The sequence below is a fragment of the Oryx dammah genome, unplaced genomic scaffold (genome assembly GCF_014754425.2).
Source record: "Oryx dammah isolate SB20612 unplaced genomic scaffold, SCBI_Odam_1.1 HiC_scaffold_23, whole genome shotgun sequence".
Taxonomy (NCBI): domain Eukaryota; kingdom Metazoa; phylum Chordata; class Mammalia; order Artiodactyla; family Bovidae; genus Oryx; species Oryx dammah.
In genome coordinates, this window is record NW_024070207.1 from 54645113 (window position 1) to 54652639 (window position 7527).

A 7527-nucleotide genomic window follows, 5' to 3' on the forward strand; every position below is an offset into this window, starting at 1 on the left:
GTTCCTTGAGGATCAGGCAGCCAGCACAGAAATGGAATGCTCTGTTTGGAGGAGCCAGTTCCATACCACAGCCAAGCAGTTGTATAGCTTGAAGCTGGGCCCTAAGGTGGCAAGGGGAGGTAGGAGGGAAGTGGGACAGTGGAAGATTCTAATCCCTCGCCAGAACCAGGAAAGTAGATGAGAGACTCCTTTAACTTCTAGGAACCAATGGCTATGGGGACCAGGTGGAGAGATGGTGCCCAGGCAGTAAATCAAATATGATCAGTGAGATGAACTACATTCCCTGAGCAGCAGTCCAAACTGGTCAACCTCTGGGAGTTGCAAAGCCTGCTTTAGGGCCTGCGGGCTTTAAAAAAAAAGATTTATTGGAGTTTACTTGCTTGACACTTTTGTGTCAGTTTCTGCCATACTGAAAAGTAAGTCAGCGATAAGTATACATATGCGTGTGTGCTAAGTCACTTTAGTTGTGTCCAACTGTTTGTGGTCCCATGGACTGTAGCCTGCCAGGCTCCTCTGTCCATGGGATTTCCCAGGCAACAATACTGGAGTGGGTTGCCTTGCCCTCCTCCAGGGGGTCTCTCCTACCCAGGGATCAAACCCATGTCTCTTGCATCTCCTGCATTGGCAGGCAGATTCTTTACCACTAGTGCCACCTGGGAAGACTTATATTCATACATATATCCCCTCTTTTTTGAATTTCCTTCCCATTCAGGTCACTACTACACTGAGTAGAGTTCCTTGTGCTATAGAGTTGGTTCTTATAGTCACCTATTTTATACAAAGTAGCGTATCTGTGTCAATCCCAAATTCCAATGCATCCCACTTTCCCCCCTCTGGAACCAATACATTTGTTCTCTACATCTGTGTCTCTATTTCTGCTTTGGAAATAAGATCATCTATAATTTTTTTCTAAATTCCACATGTATAAGTCAATATATAGTGTTTCTTTTTTTTCTTTCCGACTTATTCCACTCTCCATGACAGTCTCTAGGTCCATCCACATCTCTGCAAATGACACAATTTTGTTCATTTTTATGGCTGAGGAATATTCTATTGTAAGTATGTGTTATGTCTTTGAGCTTCCCTGGTAGCTCATTTGGTTAAGAATCTGCCTACAATGCAAGAGACCAAAGTTTGATCCCTGGGTGAGGAAGATCCCCTGGAGAAGGAAATGGCAGCCCACTTCAGTATTCTTGCCTGGAGAATCCCATGGACAGAGGAGCCTGGCAAGTACAGTCCATGGGATCACCAAGTGTCAGCCACGACTTAGTGACTAAAACACCACCACCACATCTTTATCCATTCCTGTGTTGATGAACACTTAGGTTATGTCCATGTCCTGGCTATTGCAAATAGTGCTTCAGTGAACATTGAGGTGCATGTATCTTTTTGAATTATGATTTTCTCTGAGAGTATTCCCAAGAGTGGGATTGCTGGGTCGTATATTAGTTCTATTTGTATATTTTTAAGGAACATCTATACTGTTCTCTGTAGAGGTTGTATCAATTTGCATTCCCACTAACAGTGTAAGAGGGTTCCCTTTTCTCCACATCCTCTCCAGCATTTATTGCTTGTACATTTTTTTTGATGATGGCTATTCTGACCAGTGTGAGGTGATACCCCCATTGTAGTTTTGATTTGCATTTCTCTAATAATTAGTGATGTTGACCATCTTTTCATGTTGTTGGCCATCTGTATGTCTTCTTTGGAGAAATATGTATTAGGTCTTCTGCCCATTTTGTAAATGAGTTTTTTTTTTTATATTGAGCTGTTTGTATATTTTGATTAATCCTTTGTCAGTTGCTTCATTTGCAAATATTTTCTCCCCTTCTGAGGGTTGTCTTTTTGTCTTGTTTATGGTTCCCTTTGCTGTGCAAAATCTTTTGAGTTTCATTAGGTCCTATCTATTTTTGTTATTATTTTCATTACTCTAGGCAGTGGGTCAAAGAGGATCTTGCCATGATTTATGTCTTAAATGTCTTCTGCCTATGTTTTCCTCTAAGAGTTTTACAGTGTCTAGCCTTACATGTAGGTCTCTAATCCATTTTTTTTCTTTTTTTTTTTTAGAATTCAAGAGATTTATATTTACTTATTAGGCAAATATTTAATTTAATAAACAAATTCATTTGTATCTAACAAAAACAACTGATCTTTGAATGAGAGACTTGTTTCAGACCTATAATTGCCATAAATATTTGTCTCATGATATTGTATGAATTTGTTTTTGTTAGATCTAATCCGTTTTGAGTTAATTTTTGTGTATGGTGTTAGGAAGAGTTCTAATTTCATTTTTTTACATGTAGCTGCCCAGTTTCACCAGCACCACTTATTGAAGAGGCTTTCCCTTTTTTTCTTGATGAGTCTGGCTAAAGGTTTATCAATTTTGTTCATCTTCTCAAAGAATCAGCTTTTAGTTTCATTGATCTTTGCTATTCTTTTCATTTCTGTTTAATTTTTTCTGCTCTGATATTTATGATTTCTTTCATTCTACTAACTTTGGGGTTTTTTGTTCTTTTACCTGCAGTTGCTGTAGGTGTAAGGTTATGTTCTTTATGTGAGATTTTTCTTATTTCTTGAGGTAGGATTGTATTGCTATAGACTTTCCTCTTAGAACTATTCCCTGGTGGCTCAGATGGTAAAGAGTCTGCCTGCAATGCAAGATATCCAGGTTCAATCCCTGGGTTGGGAAGATCTCCTGGAGAAGGAAATGGCAACCCATTCCAGTATTCTTGCCTGGAAAATCCCATAGGTGGAGGAGCCTGAAGAGTCAGACATGACTGAAGCAACTTCATTTCATTTCATTTCCCTCTTAGAACTGCTTTTGCTGCATCCCATAGGTTTTGGGTTGTCATGTTTTTGTTGCCATTTTTTTTCATTGTATTTTGATTTCCTCAGTGATCTCTTTGTTATTTAGTAGCATATTGTTTAGCCACCATGTGTTTGTGCTTTTTACAGTTATTTTCCTGTAGTTGATTTCTAATCTCATGGTGCTGTGGTTGGAAGAGATGCTTGAAATGATTTCAATTTTCTTAAATTTATTGAGGCTTGATTTGTGACCCAAGATGTGATCTGTCCTGTTTACTATTCCATGTGCACTTGAGAAGAAAGTGCATTCTTCTGCTTTCAGATGGAATGTCCTACAAATATCAACTAAGTCTATTTGGTCTAATGTGTCATTTAAGGCTTGTGTTTCTGTATTAATTTTCTGTCTGGATGATCATCCATTGGTATAAGTGGGGTGTTAAGGTCCCCCACGATTATTTTGTTACTGTCAATTTCCCCTTTTATGACTATTAGCATTTGCCTTCTGTATTGAGGTGCTCCTATGTTTGGTGCAGAAATATTTACAATTGTTATATCGTCTTCTTGGATTGATCCCTTGATCATTATGTAGTGTCCTTTCTTGTCTCTTGCAGTAGTCTTTAAAGTCTATTTCGTCTAATAGGAGTATTGCTAGTCTAGCTTTCTTTTGATTTCCATTTACATGGAATATACTTTTCTATTCCCTCACTTTCAGTCTGCATGTGTCACTAGAGCTGAAGTGAGTGTCTTGTAGACAGCATATACGTGGGTCTTATTTTTATATCCATTCAGCCAGTTTGTGTTTTTTGGTGGAAGCATTTAATCCATTTACATTTAAGGTAATTGTTACTATGTATGTCCCCATTACCATTTTCTTAATTGTTTTGAGTTTGTGTTTGTAGATCTTTTCCTTCTTGTTTGTTTTCCGCCTAGAGAAGTTCCTTTAGTATTTATTGTAAAGCTGGTTTGGCAGTGCTGAGTTCTCTTACCTACTCAGTTGCAGGGGGATTTATCTTATCCTCTCAGGTGTCCAAAGTCTTCTGCTAATATTGAGCAGGTGTTCTGTGAAGACTGTTTCATTTGTAGATATATTCTTAATGTACTTGTGAGGAGAGACAAATTCAACATCACCCTATTCTACCATCTTGACTCCTCCCTCCCTGCAGGGTTAAAAAAAAAAATCATTATTTGAAGAAAGTCCCCGTCCCCAACACGCCTGAAGCCTCAGATGCTGTGTGGGAAAACAGTGCCATCTGCAAGTCTCAGTCAAAAAGTTATTCAGGAGAGTTAGCCTTGGAATCAAATTTACTTTAATTTTACTTATATTTTTCTTTTTCTATAAATGCCTGAAAGATCTATGAGAAAAATCATCATCTGATGAAGTCTAATAGAGCTTTTTCAATAAGTACAAAATAAAAATTGTATGCACTAAGAAAGTATTGTATCATATATTAATTGGAGGTATGGCTTAATTTCTAGGTCATGCAATTGATGTCATCTTAGATTTGATGTGTCTACTTAAGACCAGAGGCTGGTGGCAAGTGACATCTATGATGCTTGGTGAGCATTCTTGTAAAGGTAGTGGCTCCAGGAGGCTCAATCTTTTCTGAAAGCATGATTCTGGTGCCCCACCTCCAATCATCAGAATTAGAGGCAAGGAATGCATTTGGACTTGAATTTGCAGCCCTCAAGCATGGTTGTCATAACTTGTATGATCATGGTATCCAGAGAGGAAAGAAGTGTGCTTGCCAAGGATCACAGTGGCAGGTACCCTGCCCACAGTGTCCAGGGGAGGGCAACAGGGAAAATGAAGGGCAATAGGGCTAAGGGCTCTGGGAGCTTACTGCTTTAGCACCTTCCTGGCTTAGGCTGTATGTGTGTTATTGTTGTTGTTGTTCAGTGTCTGACTCTTTGAAACTCCGTGGACTGCAGCATGCCAGGCTTCCAGCTCCTTCACTAATTCCTGGAGTTTGCTCAAACTCATGTCCATTGAGCCAGTGATGCCATCCAACCATTTCATCCTCTGTCACCCTCTTCTCCAAAGTATTGGAGCTTCAGCTTCAGCATCAGTCCTTCCAATGAATATTCAGGGTTGATTTCTGTTAGGATTAACTGGTTTGATCTCCTTCCTGTCCAAGGTTGGGACAAAAAGGATGTGTGGATATGATGAGCCATATAATGGCCATCCAGCCTTGGCTTTGGTTCCTCAGCCCTGAACAACCTCGTCAACCCAGATTACCCTGTTCAGACCTCTCAGGACCCCTGGCCCAGGTCTTGAGATGCTTTTGCTGGGTCTTAGGGTTTCTGAAGGCTCCTAGTGTTTCACATGTGCTTGCTTACTTCACATGCCAAATCTGAGGTTAGACTGCTTCCTCTTACAGTCCATCCTCTGGGAGTCATCTGCTGGGGGAGGGGGATGTGAAAGGGAGAGGCAGGGGGCACTTCTCAAACAGAAAGTCAAAATCAGAGCTGTGTTTCTGAAAGTGTGGCTCACCCAGGGGCCCACATCCACATCACAGAACCACCAGCACACTGGATCCTGGGTAAGCATGCAGGCTTTGGGCTCACTGTCAGGCCTACTGCTTCTGTATGGGATACAGAGCAAGACATGAGAACTGCCATGATCAAAAAGCATACTAGAGGATTCTTGTGCATCATAGTCTTTGAGAAATTCTGGTCTGGGGTTCTTCTACCCTTAGCTGGGGAAGATGATCAAAGGGAAAATGACTGTTCAACAAAAGGGAGGAAATTCCACTGCCAGGGTAGGGGTGCTGGGGACCTTTCAGTCACTGAGGGATCTTTTTCTTCCTCTCACAAAAGGACCAACCTCTAATTCCAGGTAGTTCCTCTGCTGCCCTCAACCTCCCAGTGCTCTAGACCATCAGACCCTGGATTCCCCAAGGATCACTCTGGGCCACATGGAGGAAGATTCTCAGAGGTAGCTGGAGAGGCACAAGCTGGTCTAACAGCCCTAGACCTGCAAGTTCAGGATCAATAGGCTCTCTTCTTGTTTCACTTCCCCTTCCAGAGTTTGTCAAAAGGACATCAGAGCTTGCCAGGAATGTTCCAAAGTCCAGGGTGAGGGCCATGCTGGTAAGGATAGAACGTCCCTTGTGATGGTTTGCATACTTCCAGGCTGGATGAAAGAAATCAACCCAGACCCCTGTGCCACACCATTTGCCCCAGACTAGTGTAATTTTTTAGTTGGTGTTGATTGAGACACTGTTGAACCTGGCTCGGTGCTAAGCTCTTGGCTTGCATTGTCTCAATCAGTCTTGACAAGGATTTTTGAAGCTGAGATTGTCATTCCCTAGATATATATGAGAGACCTGAGGCCTGGAGAGGTAAAGTCACTTGCCCAAGGCACCCAGCAGAGCAGGATGAAGTGAGGAGCAGGCAGAGGTGCTGAGGAGGATGTAAGTGGTCAGGAATAGGAGCTAGAGGAGAAGCTTGGTGAGGAGGAAGGAGGAGGCAGGAGATGGAGTGCAGTCTGAGCGAGGTGATGGGTGGTATTGGGGTGGGACTCAGGAATAGATCATGGACCAGCTTAGAGTTGAGGAATATGATGGATGTCATTGGGGGCTGTTCTGAGGTCAAGGCCAGGAAGAAGGTGAAGGTCAGTGATGAGGTTGGAATGGGGGAGAGTCTGGGGGAGTGATTGGAGCTCTCTAGTGTCACCATGAGCTGGCCTGGAGTGAGAACCCCACCAGGCCGGGGTTAGAATCAGGATGAGGTAACAATCAGTGTAGCAGTCCCCCTTCCCAGCTTTGCACCTCTACCAACTGCCTTGTTAGGTCTTTTCCATGTTTGCTAGTTTATTGTCTCTCTCCTCCAACCAGAAGGGAATCAGGGCACAGACTTAGTCTGTTTGATTCACCTTTATGTCACCAGCATGAGGCAGAATTCATGGAACATAATAGGTGCTCAATAAATGCTCAGAGGCAAGGCTCAGGGGAGTGATGATAGATTAGAACATGGGATTTGGCTCTCGCTAGAGTGTAGGCTCAGGTGGGGTGATCTCCAGAACAAATGAGTTTGAAGGAGGCCCTGGGAAGAGCTGAAGGGCACAGTGGGGTGCCCCTCAGGTTCACAAAGAGTCCAAGGAATAGAGTGAGGTGTTGGGGAGGAGGTAAGGCTTCAAGGGCTATGGTACAGTTCGGTTCAGTTCAGTCGCTCAGTCGTGTCCAACTCTTTGTGACCCCATGAATCGCAGCACGCCAGGCCTCCCTGTCCATCACCAACTCCCGGAGTTCACTCAGACTCATGTCCATCAAGTCAATGATGCCATCCAGCCATCTCATCCTCGGTCGTCCCCTTCTTCTCCTGCCCTCAATTCCCTCCCAGCATCAAAGTCTTTTCCAATGAGTCAACTCTTCACGTGAGGTGGCCAAAGTATTGGAGTTTCAGCTTTAGCATCATTCCTTCCAAAGAACACCCAGGGCTGATCTCCTTCAGAATGGACTGGTTGGATCTCCTTGCAGTCCAAGGGACTCTCGGGAGTCTTCTCCAACATCACAGTTCAAAAGCATCAATTCTTCGGCGCTCAGCCTTCTTCACAGTCCAGCTCTCACATCCATGCCTGACCACTGGAAAAACCATAGCCTTGACTAGACGGACCTTTGTTGGGAATATAATGTCTCTGCTTTTGAATATGCTATCTAGGTTGGTCATAACTTTCCTTCCAAGGAGTAAGTGTCTTTTATTTTCAAGGCTGCAGTCACCATC